Raw genomic sequence first — 17,583 nt, 5'->3', positions numbered from 1 at the left:
ACCACTTTCTATCAAATGCCAGGGTCTTGTTATTTTTTATGGCTGAGTAGTATTCCATAGAGTATATATACCACACTTTTCCAGTCCATTCATCAGTTTGTGGACATTTAGGTTGGTTCCATATCTTGGCAATTGTGAATAATGCTGCAATAAACATTGATGTGCAAGCACTTTTCTGACTGAGCGTTCTCCTGTCTTTTGGGTAAACACCCAGAAGTGGGAGTGAGGGATTTTCTTAAAGAAACAGAATACAAAATAGTCAATACAAAATTAGGTACAAGTGCAGTTATTTGGAATAAAAAAGAAAAATCTGACTACACATTTTTAAAATTTGAGAAATAGAAAAATGTCTAGAAAAATCATCATTTTTATTATTTACTTTTATTAATTTACTGACAAACTACTCAAATCTTTTTCCTTATTGATTTTGCTTGCCTGCTCTTATATCACTCCCCATGTCAATAATTTAGAAATGTTTTCATAGAAAATAAAAATAACTTAACAAAATTTGTTTTTTATCATTTACTGGTATTACACCTTCATTGACAGAAATGCCACTGTAATACTGATGCAGGTTTATACCCTGTATAAATTTGATGGCATATTGTTCTTATCAAAAAAGAAAATAAATTGCATACTTGACATGATGCATTACTGAACATATTCCTGACAGGAATATACTTCCATTTTGATTAGATATTGAGTTTACATATCTGAATATTGGCAGAATTTTCCATAGATAAGTTTATAGACTCATATATTTTATTTATTTATTTCAGTTTGTTTATATGATTCACGATAGAAAGCACATGTGTACACATGTCTGAGTATAAGAGAGTGGCACACTCTTGACAGGGTCTCATCATGCCACAGTTCCCTTTATCCAGCCCTCCAGCTTAACGGGATCTAGGACAGGAGGGTGCCTGGTGGGTTTCAGGTCAATCCAGGGATCAACCTTTGGTAGGTCATATGGTTTTGAGCATTTATTTTCAGTTTCCTACCTACTGTGACACCAGGCAGGGCCTCCATGTAGGTTAAACTTAGTTTCTCCTCACCGCTTACATACTCTCAGGTACCTCAGAACACATTCCTCCTGCCACACAACCTCCGGACATGAGTGAGTGGCACACTTTGAACTGTGGTGATTATTTCAAAATTCCTGCCCACAAGGTTAGGGGATATTTTTGCAGCTATGTTCACCTACAGAGATGAAGAGAGTTGGATTTGTCGGTGTGATTAGAAGCAAAAATAAGCTGTGTGGACAGTAAGAGCCACTGGAATTTAGAAATGCCTCATGGGATGGCTTTTACCTTTGGACAGGTTTTGAATAAATGTTTGAAAGAGAATATGATTGAATCTAATGGAGACAAATGATTTTTAAAAAATGAATTAAATAAGTAATTAAATAACTTTATAGGAAATGATAGGCATAAAGTTTTGATAAAACCAAAGCAGTTATAAATACCATAAATATGAAATTGTCCTCAAGAGAACGAGTTTTACTTCTATTATTTCCTTGTTAGGGAGTGTTTTGGTTACTCTTTCATTTTAATTTTATATTAACTTTCTCCTTTGAAGTGAAAACAGTACTTTCAGTGCCCTCTTTACCACCACTCTTCCTGTGCATTTCTTGACTTTTATCTTTTTCTTACCATTTTGTAAGCTTGAAAAGAACAGAACTGAGTCCTGCTATGATTTAAACATGTCTCCCCAAATTCAGGTGTGAAGACTTGGCTCTTAGTGTGATGGCATTAAGAGGATGGAAACTTAAGCTGATTAAAATGCTAAAAGATGAAGAATTGGGACCAGGTGGTGACGCCATGGTAACACAACTGCACCCATGTGGGGAAGGTCCTGGGTTTTTTATCTGGGGCCTCTCTGAACATACTCTGTATATGTGTGCATGTGTGTGTGTGTGTGTGTGCACATGTGCCCGTGTTCTAGTTTAGCTGGGACTAAGAGTAAATCTCTCCTACTGAGAGAGTCTCTCTCATGAAATAAATAAATAAATAAAGTTTTTTAAAATTTATTTTTAAATATGGGGACTTAGGAGATGATTAGGCATAAACATGATTATGAGAGTGGGTTCCCTGTTACTGAGTCCTGATGGATTTACCAGCAGAGGAAGTGACCCATGGACACACATGTTCTGCTTCTACTCTGCTCCTGCTTTTGCCTGTCCTGCCTCAGAAATCTGCAGTTAAGAGACCCTTACCAGAAGTGGCTTCTTAAACCTGGATCTCCAAAACAATGAGCTATAAACCTCTATTTTTTTTTTATAAATCACTCTGTGTCAAGTAGTCAGTTACTAAGCAACAAAGAATGAACTAAGTCAAGTCCAAACTAATGTACTGCACTGAGGTACTTCTTATTTTCTAGCATCGTCTCATTCTTGCAAACATGGCTTGCTTTTCGTCCTAACAATAGTCCTCCAAAGAGTAGTGAGGTCACCATAATGCAGGGTCCCTTAAGCTCTTTGGTTCTTGTTACCAGTTGAGTTAGTCTGGAGAAACGCATCTACACAGTAGAAATAAATCCTTTAAGTAGAATCTGGAAGCTGAAAATGTTGTCTCAAAAGGTCCTGATAACCAACCTTGTCAAATGGGTAAATTTTGATGGATTTAGGTGAGGAAAATTATTAATCTTCTTAAGGTTTCCCAATCTCTTGCCTATACTCTTCTAACAACTTTAAGCAGTGACTTCTTTATTTTCATATCACAGATGTAGAAAATATCACATCGTAAGGTGAAATTACTAGTCAGAAATTTATATTCTTAATCTGTCATGACTTTTAAAACTTATTAAGTAACATTCCAGAGAAAGACTGTAGTTTTTCTTTTTTCCGTGTCAGCATTTAAATGCCTCTCCTTATAAGCCTCAAGTATCACTTAACACACCTTTGACAAATAATGTATGTCTCACAGTCAATACTACCTCATTCAGACTGAGGAAACAAGCTCTACTGGTGTCATGTGCTTTAGGATTGAATCTTACACAAAGCCTTCTGGTATTTGATAAATCGATCCTTTGGACCCAAGGGACAGGAAATCCATGTTCTTATACACTATTCTGATGGTAGTTAGGTATGTGAAAACAGCTAGGTTCTGAGGGTCAGTGTTCTGTACCTAGTGAGCATTTTTGAGGTATGAAGTTTTGGCGCAGTGCATGTGAGCAAAAAGAAGATGGATTTATCAAAGAATAGTAAGGCAGCAATAGCCTTACTATCTTCCAAATTGAAAAAAAAAAAGAATGTATAATATATACAAGATTAGAGTTTACTGCACTAAAGAAAAGTAAGTCTTATTACAGCAATTTTTATTTCAGAACATAATCATTGGGGTGGACCTTTATTTGTTTTTTTGTTTAATGGAGGTAATGGTCAAACACATTTGAAAATTATTGTCCTAAATCAGCTGAGGTTTCTTAAGTAATTTTCTCAAGGGGTTGTTACATAGTTGTTATATCAATTTTTCCAATATAAAAATAATCTCTTAGGCCAGCCTGTGGCATGGCAGTTAAAGTGATTGGATCCCACGTAACTGACCACAAATTCAAGTCCCTGACCCAGAGGCTTAGGAACATGCTGGACATGTGTATATGCATCACAAAATTCAAAAAGGAAGGAGAATGGATAATTTATAAAGAACAGAAATTTATTTCTTATAGTCCTGGAGACTGGGAGTAAAGATCAAGGTGCCAGCATCTGGTATCTGGTGAGGTCTTTCTTGCTGCATGTTCACATGGTAGAAGAGAGAGCAGACACCTTCCTCAAACCATGTTCATAGCAGCATTAGTCCATTTGTGCAGGCAGAGCCCTCATGACCTATGACTGTCGTTAGGCCTCATCTTCCAGTCAGTTTTGTAACATTGGCAGGGAGTTATAACATGAGTTTCAAAGGGAACAGAAACATTCATATTGTATCACAATTTATTATTTTCTCCATGTATTCCCCACTGTTCCTTTCCTTTATTTAGGCAAGAAGTCAGGCTCAACAATTTTTGGATTCTGGATAATTTCAGTTTCAAAAAAAAAAAAAAAAACAGATGTAGAGCCAGCAGTTAGCGTAATGGCTATGTCACTGGACTCCCACGTGGTCGACCGCAGTTTGCATCCTGGACCCAGTGGCTTAAAACTCATGCCGGGTGCATGTACATGCGTGCCCAAGATCCCAAGAGGAGAACGGAGGAGAAGGGTTTGCGTGTGGCCATCTCCCCTGGGGGGTGATTTCTTGCTTTCTGTCTCTCTGTCTCTCTCTGTCTGTCTGGTGAGCGCATGCACCCTATAGCAAAAACCTCTCAAAAAAAAATTAAAAAAAGCAGACATTGCACCCACATTTACATTTTGCATCACTTATTCTAAAAACCTCTGAGGGCAGCAAGGAGAGGGAGAAATACTGTCCCCATGGGGAAGAGTGGTGGGGCTTGTGTGCCCTGACAGTCAGATTCCTAGTCCTGCACCAGAACTGCATCCTGGAGAGGAGTCAATTGCTCAAGGAAAGGCTGAGTGGGGCCCACGGGGAGGCTGATTTCTCAATCACAAGTCTCCTACCTTCAAGGATTTCCTGACCTGAGGGTCAGGAATAGCAAAGCAGTAGGATCTGAAAAAAAAATTGTGTCTCCAAGGTCATGAGGACTGGTGAGTCTTTTTTTTAAGAGAGACTTTTCCTATAGGTTGCATGCTCTCGCCAGAGAGACAGAGAGAGACAGAAAGACAGAAAACAGGAAATCACCCCCTGGAGGATGGACTCACCACAGTCCTCTCTTCTCCATTCTCAGGGTTTTGGGCACATATACACATGCACCTCGTGTGTTTTAGTCGCCGGATCCAGGACTCGAACTGCAGTTGACTCTGTGGGAATCCAGTAACGTAACCGTTATATCATCCACTGGTCCTAAGGACTGATGAGTCTCAATGGGAAAGGCCGCCCCAATGCATTGGTTCTTTTGAAAGATGCCCATCCTTTGCTCAATCTAGGGTAGAAGACAAGGTGAGGAGCAGAAGAGGGAGAATTCCAGAATAACCAAAGCCAAATGTTCTCATCGTCTGGTGGAAAGGGGGGCTCAGGGTCTCAATATTTTTCTTGATTTGGTTAAAGAATATTTAAAAACTGCTTACTTCTTGCACACTCAAGTTTGTAAACCGAAAGTCATCCACGATATAATTTTCCAATAACTTCCTTTCTTCATCTGTGACTTGTTATTCATTTTGACTGTTTCACTAGAGGAAAAATGTTAGGAATGGGAAAAGAAGTCCACTGAGAGTGTTTCCATGTCCCTGCTCTACAATCCCCTATTCAAAATAGGAACACAGAACCTTATTTTCAGTTCAAGTGTCACATCTGACCCTACAAAAGCACTATGGCTTGGCTTCTGGGATTTGGAGAGGAGGAGAGCCTCCCTCACATCCGAGCTTCGGGCCTCAGTTGTCAGCAGAAAACCTGGGAATCCACTTGTTAAACCCCTTACTCTGTTTATAAACAGCTGCCACAAAAATGAGCACAGGCTTTCCTGAGAAAGGCAGTATATGGTGTAAATAGTGACAGTCCAGAGAACATGAGTGAGGACTTATTAGCATAACTGCTCAAATGCCGAGGGCCCCCACGTAGGTATCTCTCCTGGTATTTGTGGGTACACTTCACAAATATTTGACATTAGGTGTAAGTTTGCTCCTCAGACTGATCTCTGTTGCTTTAGGCTGTTCACCATTTTGACCTTCTGTCTGGACTCCTTGCATCACCTCAGCTCTTGTCATCCTGAGGATCTGCTGACCTCCCTGTCAGCTGATCCTGGATTCTGCAGCTGCTGCCTTTGACAGCTGAACAGCACTGGTCTGCCCTCAGCTGTCTTGCCCCATGGAGGGTCAGATCTCTGCTGATTCACCTCACATGTTGGCACCGCCCTCTGCCTTTTGCTTAGGTCAGGAGTTGAGCACATCCCTGATATGCACACAGAAGCTCAGAGGAGGGGCACTACCCAACACACACTGGACAGGTGTGAGCCTCAGTTCTAATCTAAACTCTATATTATGTGGGCTGAATTTTGCATTTAGGGTCCAGGAAAAGTGATAATAATAATAAACTTTCTTTGAGTTCTGTTTTGTGCCAGATATTGGACTGGTTTTGTATTTGCATTATTGAATCTTCACAATAATCCTATGAAGTGGTAATTACACCCTTAGGACTACGGATAGAGATGCCAAGACACAAGAGATTGAGTAGCTTGCCTGAAGTGCTGTGGTTAGTAAAGGGCAGGATAGGGATTCAGTTGCAGGAAGTTTGATCCAGAGGCCAGGTATCCCTGCAGGGTGTCTCACAGATGGCTGGGTTCTGTCTCTATTCAAGAGCTCTGTCTCTATTCTCTATCATCATTAGATATCACATAAGATTATATTGGTTCCAAACCTGACCCTTCCCTGCATGGAAGAGATTTTGGGCTAATTAACCTTGACAAGTAATATTTAAATATTTGCCCTGTTCCAAAGAATGGAGATAGAGAACTCCTGGGCCATTCTGTTAGTCCCTCCCTGAAACACATTCTTTTAGGAATGGCTATTGGCCTCCAATGAGCACAAAGATATTCAATAGGCAGATTGTCAAAAGGAATAGCCTGGGACTAGCAGTTAGTGTTATGGCTATGTTGCTGAACTCCCATGTAGCTGACCGTGGCCCAAGTCCCGGACCTGGTGACTTAAAACTCACACCGAGCGCACGTGCATGCGTGCCCAAGATCCTGAGATGGGAATGAGGGAGAAGGGATTGTGGCGTGGCCATCTCCTCTGGGGGGTGATTTCTCACTTTCTATCTCTCTGTCTTTCTGGCAAGCACATGTGTCCTATAGCAAAAGCCTCTCAAAAAAAAAAAATCTCATACCTGTTTTACTTATAGCAAAATTATGCTATATCAAAGATAAAACCTTTTTCTTTTAAAAAAAAAGATTTTTGACAATAGGGCACATGCACATGCTGGAGAAAGACTGAAATAAAAAAGCAGACATTGCACCCACATTTACATTTTGCATCACTTATTCTAAAAACCTCTGAGGGCAGCAAGGAGAGGGAGAAATACTGTCCCCATGGGGAAGAGTGGTGGGGCTTGTGTGCCCTGACAGTCAGATTCCTAGTCCTGCACCAGAACTGCATCCTGGAGAGGAGTCAATTGCTCAAGGAAAGGCTGAGTGGGGCCCACGGGGAGGCTGATTTCTCAATCACAAGTCTCCTACCTTCAAGGATTTCCTGACCTGAGGGTCAGGAATAGCAAAGCAGTAGGATCTGAAAAAAAAATTGTGTCTCCAAGGTCATGAGGACTGGTGAGTCTTTTTTTTAAGAGAGACTTTTCCTATAGGTTGCATGCTCTCGCCAGAGAGACAGAGAGAGACAGAAAGACAGAAAACAGGAAATCACCCCCTGGAGGATGGACTCACCACAGTCCTCTCTTCTCCATTCTCAGGGTTTTGGGCACATATACACATGCACCTGGTGTGTTTTAGTCGCCAGATGCAGGACTCGAACTGCAGTTGACTCTGTGGGAATCCAGTAACGTAACCGTTATATCATCCACTGGTCCTAAGGACTGATGAGTCTCAATGGGAAAGGCCGCCCCAATGCATTGGTTCTTTTGAAAGATGCCCATCCTTTGCTCAATCTAGGGTAGAAGACAAGGTGAGGAGCAGAAGAGGGAGAATTCCAGAATAACCAAAGCCAAATGTTCTCATCGTCTGGTGGAAAGGGGGCTCAGGGTCTCAATATTTTTCTTGTTTTGGTTAAAGAATATTTAAAAACTGCTTACTTCTTGCACACTCAAGTTTGTAAACCGAAAGTCATCCACGATATAATTTTCCAATAACTTCCTTTCTTCATCTGTGACTTGTTATTCATTTTGACTGTTTCACTAGAGGAAAAATGTTAGGAATGGGAAAAGAAGTCCACTGAGAGTGTTTCCATGTCCCTGCTCTACAATCCCCTATTCAAAATAGGAACACAGAACCTTATTTTCAGTTCAAGTGTCACATCTGACCCTACAAAAGCACTATGGCTTGGCTTCTGGGATTTGGAGAGGAGGAGAGCCTCCCTCACATCCGAGCTTCGGGCCTCAGTTGTCAGCAGAAAACCTGGGAATCCACTTGTTAAACCCCTTACTCTGTTTATAAACAGCTGCCACAAAAATGAGCACAGGCTTTCCTGAGAAAGGCAGTATATGGTGTAAATAGTGACAGTCCAGAGAACATGAGTGAGGACTTATTAGCATAACTGCTCAAATGCCGAGGGCCCCCACGTAGGTATCTCTCCTGGTATTTGTGGGTACACTTCACAAATATTTGACATTAGGTGTAAGTTTGCTCCTCAGACTGATCTCTGTTGCTTTAGGCTGTTCACCATTTTGACCTTTCTGTCTGGACTCCTTGCATCACCTCAGCTCTTGTCATCCTGAGGATCTGCTGACCTCCCTGTCAGCTGATCCTGGATTCTGCAGCTGCTGCCTTTGACAGCTGAACAGCACTGGTCTGCCCTCAGCTGTCTTGCCCCATGGAGGGTCAGATCTCTGCTGATTCACCTCACATGTTGGCACCGCCCTCTGCCTTTTGCTTAGGTCAGGAGTTGAGCACATCCCTGATATGCACACAGAAGCTCAGAGGAGGGGCACTACCCAACACACACTGGACAGGTGTGAGCCTCAGTTCTAATCTAAACTCTATATTATGTGGGCTGAATTTTGCATTTAGGGTCCAGGAAAAGTGATAATAATAATAAACTTTCTTTGAGTTCTGTTTTGTGCCAGATATTGGACTGGTTTTGTATTTGCATTATTGAATCTTCACAATAATCCTATGAAGTGGTAATTACACCCTTAGGACTACGGATAGAGATGCCAAGACACAAGAGATTGAGTAGCTTGCCTGAAGTGCTGTGGTTAGTAAAGGGCAGGATAGGGATTCAGTTGCAGGAAGTTTGATCCAGAGGCCAGGTATCCCTGCAGGGTGTCTCACAGATGGCTGGGTTCTGTCTCTATTCAAGAGCTCTGTCTCTATTCTCTATCATCATTAGATATCACATAAGATTATATTGGTTCCAAACCTGACCCTTCCCTGCATGGAAGAGATTTTGGGCTAATTAACCTTGACAAGTAATATTTAAATATTTGCCCTGTTCCAAAGAATGGAGATAGAGAACTCCTGGGCCATTCTGTTAGTCCCTCCCTGAAACACATTCTTTTAGGAATGGCTATTGGCCTCCAATGAGCACAAAGATATTCAATAGGCAGATTGTCAAAAGGAATAGCCTGGGACTAGCAGTTAGTGTTATGGCTATGTTGTTTAACTCCATGTAGTTGACTGTGGTTCAAGTCCCAGACCTGGTGGCTTAAACTCATGCTGGGCGCGTGTGCATGCGTGCCCAAGATCCCAAGAAGAGAATGGAGGAGAAGGGATGGCGGTGTGGCCATCCCCACTGAGGGGTGATTTCTTGCTTTCTGTCTCTCTCTGTCTTTTTAGTGAGTGCACGTGCTCTATAGCAAAAACCTCTTAAAAAAATAAAGAAAAGGAACAGCCTTATTTGCTAGTCTTTTTATTTTTCTAGGGGACATGGCAAATATAGTATTGGCAAACTATTAATCAGATGAGTGAATTATTGATGTACAGTAAATGCTATGCAATGTGATGATCATGTTATTACTTATTAGGCAGATTAATGGGGTTTGGGAAAAACGCTTTAGTTTTGTATCTATTCCCTTATTTTCATGGAAGACGACAATAGTGGTCATGGTATTTAGAGTTATATCTAAGGAAAACATTCTGACAATATGAAAAATGTACACTGTGACAACTTTTGTCCATCAACATAACGAAGGGCTTTTTCAACAGAATACTATGCTTTGTGGCTAGTAGCAAAGAAGGCAGTTTATAAAGACCTTGACCTTGAATGGGATACTGGACAACCATGACTTGAAAGAAGGTCACAAGGCTTGTGTTTCTAATTATTGGCTAGATGAGGAGACTAATCTGGGAATGCTTTCTCTTGTTTTGCCAAGTGGTTACCTGCAGTTATTACTAATGAGGAAAGTTTTCTATAAACACTACCTAAGCTTCCAATGGGTGAATGACTAGAATTCACCAGTCTCTCCAGGGTATTGCTACCGGTGTGAAATGTGTTGTCACATTGAGGATGTGTCCCTTTTTTACTATTTCAGTCCATTTCAGTACCTAAATGCCATACTCTTGATTGCTTTTGCTTAAAAACAAATCACTTGTTTTTACTGATAAGCTCACTTTCTGAAACTTTTACTTTTTTTCAGTAAAAGATAGTCCTTGTTCCAAATTCTGTTCTGCTTGTTATTTGTGAGAACAGTACATAATAAATTACAAAATAAATGCATTTCTGACACACAGTTTTTCAAATGACACTTGCATAGTATTTAACATTTGGCTAATAGCTCTGAAGCAAGGTGCAGGTATTGCCAGTAATGCGTTACCAAGAACAGCTTCTGAGGTTGACAGGCATTTAAAAATGAAGGTATTGAAGCATTTGAAAACTTTTCTCTATTTGTTCGTAGTCATGACAAGACAATTGTTTCCAAAATGTTATTTATTTATTGCTAGTGTTTGTGAGAAAATGTTTTTGTGGAGCTGACTTACAGTGTGACCTCTTTCCAATTGCATTCCACATTGAAAAATGTCTGTTTTGGAATGGAACCTTTTAAAGAATATATTTCTCATGTCTTACTGAATGTTATTCTTTTCAAAATTTTCATCTGGTAGGAATAGTGATATTTTTTGCTAGATTGTTGGGTTGAATTTTTGTATGTCTGATATACCTAAAATAGGCTGACTCTTTCAGGGAGGATGCATTTCTTCCTGGGACCTGATTCTATCAGTTATCTCAGATCAATACTATCAACTTGCTCCCAACTCAAAAGTATTGATAATAATTACTGTCAGTGACAACATTCTCTTTCGCAGTCTATATCTGGTCTAGGAGCTGTTCATCAATGATCATTTGGGAGATACATGCAAGTGTCTAGTTTGAGCTTCTCGTTACTTGTATCACAATTATTGAATTCCATATGGCTGAGTGGGTTGCTTTATACCAATGTATATTTATTAAAAGAAACATGAGAGGTAATTTGCAGTCTGGTATAAAATACATACTAGAGAAGTAGAAAAACAGCTTGAATTAAAGTTGTAGAAACAACTGCGATTCAGTGTAAGATAAGGAGTAGCATTGCAAAGTTACCATAGGTGTAATGAATTAATGCAGCAAACAAATGTATTTAGGGCCTTCCCTGTGCCAGAAACAAGGCTAGTGATAAGAGATGCTATAGAGATGACATGGTCCCAGATAGAGAAAACTTTAGTCTATGCTGGGAGTGTAAATGAATTTGCACAGCGAATGATGTACAAAAATATCAATGCATGTGGACTGTAGTCTGCATTAAGTTGGATATGCTTTGGTGAATAAAGAATGTAGTTTTATATAGTAGAGTGGGTGTGTGCAGAGAGCTGGTTCTTATACAAGGAGGACAGGCCTTTCTCACTTCATATGATTTCCCTTTGAAAATGTATTTAAACTCTTATTTTAGTCACTAGTGTTTGTACTAAGCCGCATTTAGACTCTAGCTAGTCCAGACTTCGCACTGAACTCTAGACATTTGCATTTGATGTTCCAAAGATTGCCCAGACTCAGGGCCTGACTCGATTTTCCTTCATCTGCACTTTCTATCACAGCCAGTTTCCAAAGCCATCCTAAATTCTTCCCTCTCATTCATCTGTCACTGTCAGACCTGTCTCTAGTATCTACCTTCTTAATTTTTAATTTCTCCCCATGACTATTTCTTCTTATTGATGTAATTAAAATCTTTGTCACTTACCTCCTAGATTACTATGATATTATTTTATTTAGTTAGTTTCAAAAGTTTCTTTCTTTTGAGAGAAAGAGCTAGAAAGAGAGAGAGAGGCCCTCTAACAGAATTGTGATGCCCCAATGCACTCCCAGCCTCAGCTGGTTCTGGATCATGGGCGCACTTACTTCCCATGTGCTCAGGACGATCTCTGAACTTGAACCCGGAATCTTCCTATGTGAGATTGCCTTGCAGTCTGTTGCCTTTTACTGTTGCAACACCGTCTGGACCATTTATTTCAAGCATCTTCCTTATCTTACCTCCTTATGATTTTTCTCTAAGTCCCCTTCCATTTTATCCTTATTGTCAGCAAGGTGGTCTTTCTAGTATCAGTTATATAAATTGCCTTGCTTAAAATTCTGCAGTGGGTATCTATTGAGTTGGAGAAATTCAAACTTCTTATCTAAGACATAAAGAAAAAAGCCATGTTACTTTATCTCTATGCTGCTTGTCCATGCTGTTTTCTCTGTTTGGAATTTCCTTTCCTGATTACAGCTTATAATATGCCACAAATCAGTTAAGATCTCAAGTTTCAATAAAGCCTTCCCTGACAGCCTCTTATCCACAGCATCCTCAGCCTAGCATCCTCCACCTACCTCTTTCCACTACATTGCAGACTTCTTGTGAGCAGTAGGAGAATTCTCATAATACAACTCCCAAAATGTTTATTTTAAAGAGTAATAGCATTGAGTAATATGATTATTTACAATTATTGAGCACTTTACTTTATGAAGGTACTGACTTAACTTTTTAGATATGCTATCTTCAACTATCTCAACCTCTCTGAAAGTAGCTGTAATTTTTCTTACTTTATAGATTGAAAAGTAGGGACTCAAAGAAGTTAAATGACTTGGGACCAGAAAATGGTGTAATGGTTATGTTGCTGGAATCCCATGTAGTCGACTGTGGTTCAAGTTCCAGACCCAGCTGCTTAAAACTAATGCCAGATGCATGTGCATGCATGTCCAAAATCCCAAGAGGAAAATAGAGGAGAAGGAATTGCAGCATGGCCATCCTCTCTGATGAGTGAATTCTCGCTTTCTGTCTCTCTGTCTCTTTGTCTGGCAAGTGTATGTGCCCTATAGCAACAATATATATGTGTGTATGTGTGTGTGTGTATATATATATATATGGAGAGGTTTTTCACTATAGGGTATGTGCGCTCGCCAGACAGAGAGAAACATAGAGACAGAAAGCGAGAAACCACTCCCAGGGGGGGATGGTCACGCCGCAATCCCTTCTCCTCCATTCTCCTCTCAGGATCTTGGGCACGCACGCACACGCACCTGGCGTGAGTTTTAAGTCACCAGGTCCGGGACACGAACCGTGGTCGATTACGTGGGAGTCCAGCGACATAGCCATTATGCTAACTGCTGGTTCCCGAGCAACAATATCTCTTAAAAAAAGAAGTTAATTGAGTTCATATATCACATAGCTTGATGTTCCAGATTATGTTGTCCCTAGATTCTAGCTCAATGTAGGAACATCACAGCTTGATGTTCCCAGATTATGATCAAAAGAGATTTAAAAACTGAGGTGTCTGATTGTAAATTTGTGAAAGCACAAGGTGAATTTTGATCCCCTCATATGTTAAAGACCAGTGAGTATAAAGTTAGTTTATAAGAATAATAACAGTTTAATTCCCCAGTATTATATGAACATAGATGTACAAATCATGTTCTATATGATAAAATATATTATATGTAAAAGTAAATGATACTTAATATAAACCATATGCCATGTTAATAACATTGGATATATTAGATATAAACATAATATATCATATCTACAAATCAATACAAAACTATACATAACTATATTCAGAATATAAAATAATCCAACAGAATAACTGAAAATGAAAAGCTGTCTCTGCGTTGTACTTTACTATCTTTAGTTGCATTTTTAAAGATATCGTCAAAATATTTTTTTTAGTTTTTTTTTTTTTTGATAATTACCCTTAAATAAGAATTAGATGCTTACAATGGTGTTTTCTTTTTGAGAGATTGTCACTATAGGGTGTGAGTGCACCAGAGAGACAGAGAGACAGAAAGCAACAGGAGGGAGGGCCACCCCAAAATCCCTTCTCCTCTTGGGATTTTGAGCATGCATGCACATGTGCCTGTCGTATATTTTAAGTCATCAGGTCCAGGACTCAAACTGTGGTGGACGATATGGGAGTCCAGCGATGTGACCATTATGCCATTATGCCATCAGCTGGCACCCCTACAACAGTATTTTGTTATTTATCAATTTGATTCCCCATGAGGAAAAATGAAATCTTTGCTCATTTATTATGCCTATGTCACCTTTCTGTGTTTTCCAGTTTTGAAAGCTGTATTTGTCATAGTTCTGTCCTGGTTGATTTTATTACTTTATCTGTCCTTAAACCTCCATTGCTCTCTGTCAGTTTTCTATTCTCTCTTGACCTCCCATAATGTAAAAATGATGACATTAGCATTCTACTCTTTCTTACAGTTCTCTTTCCCATCAGTTCTGGCTCTGTCTGTCTTTTTTTTTTTTTTCCCTCCTTATCTAGGGTGAAAACTTTTATTTTTCATTCTCTAGTTAGAATTGTATATTGCAGTGTGTATGCGTGTGTGTGTGTGTATGTGTGTGTGCCTTAGAAATTACAATGTACTTAGACTTTCCCTAGACATTATGTCACTGGACTACCACGTAGTTGACTGCAGTTTAAATCTCAGACCCAGTGGCTTAAAACTCACACCAGGCGCATGTGTGTGCATGCTCAAGATCCTGAGAGGAGAAGGGATTGTGGCGTGGCCATCCCTTGTTGGAAGTAATTTCTTTCTTTCTGTCTCCCTCTGTTTCTCTGGCAAGTGCACATGCCCTATAGTAAAAATCTCTCATCTTTCTGTAGGTGGATACTCAGCTTTTCCAGGGCCATTTGTTAAAGAGATTTTTCCTTTTCCCACTGGATTGTCTAGTGCCCTTTGTTAAAAATCAGTTGACCATATGTTTTGGGGTTTATTTCATGAGTCTCTCTTCTGTTCCACTGGTCTCCATGCCTGTTTTTCTGCAGGACCATGCTGTTTGGATTATCACAGCTTTGTAATATATATTGGGGTCAGAGAATGAGATGCCTTTTACTCCACTCTTCTTGGACAGTATTGCTTTGGTAATATGTGGTCTTTTATAATTCGAGACAAACTCTATGATTACTACTACTACTTCTTCTTCTTCTCCATCTTCTTCTTTATACATTCAATCACTGTACATCATTTAGATTATAAAGAAATTTAACCTAGCATGATATACACCTCAGTCCAGCCCAGTTGGGAATACTATAATAAACCATATCTGTGCACTTCCTCTCTCATACTCTCATTCTCATTCTTTCCCTTTTGCCTTCTGCCTTCTGCCTTTTGCCATATGAAGATGCAGTGTTTCTACCTCCATAAGATACAACGTCCATAATAAGTTGTAGTGCTTTTATGTTCTCCAGTTTTTCAGTCTCTACCATGGAGTGCGGATAGTCAGTATATGTTATGTGGAGATGTAGAATGTCTCTGTTTCATAGCCTGACTTTGCTTAGCAACAAATCTTCCATATTTGTCCACTTTCTATCAAATTCCAGGGCCTTGTTTCTTATGGCTGAAGAGTATATCATGGAGCATATATGCCACACTTTTTCAGTCCATTCATCTGTTTGTGGATGTTGGGTTTGGTTCCATGTCTTAGCAATCGTGAGTAATGCTGCAATAAATATAGTTGTGAAGCGCTTTTCCAACTGAGCGATCGTCTCCTGTCCTTTGGGTAGATACCCCGGACTGGAATTGATGGATCATATGGTAGTTCTATTTGAAGGTCTTTGAGGAACCTCCATATCATTCTCCACAGTGGCTGGACTGATTTACATTCCCACCAGCAGTGTAGGAGTGTTCCCTTTTCCCCACATCCCCTCCAGCACTTATCAGTTTTTGTTTTTTTAATCTTTGCCATTCTGACTGAGGTTAGGTGGTATCTCATTGTGGTTTTGATCTGCATTTCCCTTATGATGAGGGAGGTTGAGTGTTTTTTTATATGCTTTTTGGATTTTTACATCTTCCTTAGGGAGTTTTTTATTCAGCTAATTTTCTCATCTTTTAATTGGGTTAATAATTTCCTTCCTGATAAACTGCTTGAGTTCCCTGTGTATTCTGGTTTTTGGTCTCTTATTTGAGGCACAGTTAACTAAAATTCTCTCCCATTCTAAGAGTTTTGGATTCACAGTAATTACGATGACCTTTGCTGTGCAGAAACTCCTTAATCTGATATAATCCCATTTGACTATTTTGAGGATTATTGTCTGTGCTTTGGGGGTCTTGCTTAAGAAGTCTGCCTATCCCAATGTCTCCCAGAGTTTCCCCAGTGTTTTCCACCAGTAGTCTTATAGTTTGCGGTCTTAGGTTTAGATCTTTGATCCTCTTTGAGTTTATTTTTGTTAATGGTGACAGATAGGGGTTAAGATTCATCTTTCTGTAGGTGGATACTCAGTTTTTCCAGCACCATTTACTAAAGAGTTTTTCTTCTCCCACTGGATTGATTGATATCTTTTTGTCTAAAATGAGTTGGGTGTATGTTTTGGGGTTTATTTCTGGGGTTTCTATTCTGTTCTATTGGTCCTCACATCTGTTTTTGTGCCAGTACCATGCTGTCTTGATTATCACTGCTTCATAATATATTTGGGGGTCAGGAAGTGAGATGCCACCCACTCCACTCCTGTCGCACAGAATAGTTTTAGCAATACAGGGTCTTTTATGATTCCAGACAAATTCTATGATTGTCTTTTCTAGATCTGTGAAGAATGTCTCTTATAAATTTATAGGGATTGCATTAAATATGTAGATTAATTTGGGGAGGATTGCCATTTTGATTATATTAATTCTGCCAACCCAGGAACATGGGATGTCCTTCTACTTTTTTGTATCCTTTTCAATTTCCTTTTAAAGGTTTTCATAGTTTTCCTAATAGAAATCTTTGACTTCCTTGGTTAGTTTTATTTCTTGGTATCTTGTACTTCTTGTGGCTATGGTGAATGGGATTACTTTCTGCAGTTCTATCTCTGTCAGCTTGTTGTTTGTATATAGTAATGCTGTAGATTTTTGTAAGTTAATTTTGTATCCTGCCAATTTACTGTATTTTTATTACTTTGAGAAGATTTTTTATGGATACTATTGGGTCTTTTATGTATACAATCATGCCATCTGCAAACAGAGATAATTTCAGCTCTTCTTCCACTATTGCAATGCCTTTTATTTCCTTCTCTTGTCTGATCGCATTGGCTAGGACTTCCAGTACTATACTGAATAAGAGTGGACAAAGTGGGCAGCTTGTCTTGTACCAGTTTTTAGTGGAATAACTTTCAGCTTTTCCCCATTCAGTATAATGTTAGTTATAAGTTTTTCATAGATGGCTTTTATTTTGCTGAGAAATGATCCTTCTAAACCAATTTTACTGAAAGTCTTAATCATAAAGAAATGTATTTTGTCAAATGCTTTTTCCACATCAATTGTAAGGATCATATGGTTTTAATCTTTCTTTCTGTTAATATGGTGTATTACACTTACGGTTTTGCATATGTTGAACCACCCTTGTATCCCTAGAATAAAGCCTACCTGCTCGTGATAAATGACCTTTTTTATATGCTATTGAATATGATTAGCAAGTATCTTTTTTTTTTTTTTGGAGTACTTTT

This window comes from Tupaia chinensis, unplaced genomic scaffold (genome assembly GCF_000334495.1).
Source record: "Tupaia chinensis unplaced genomic scaffold, TupChi_1.0 Scaffold140874_1, whole genome shotgun sequence".
In the NCBI taxonomy this organism is placed as follows: Eukaryota; Metazoa; Chordata; class Mammalia; order Scandentia; family Tupaiidae; genus Tupaia; species Tupaia belangeri.
The sequence above is the reverse complement of the archived record's forward strand: the minus strand, read 5'-3'. Positions refer to the sequence as shown.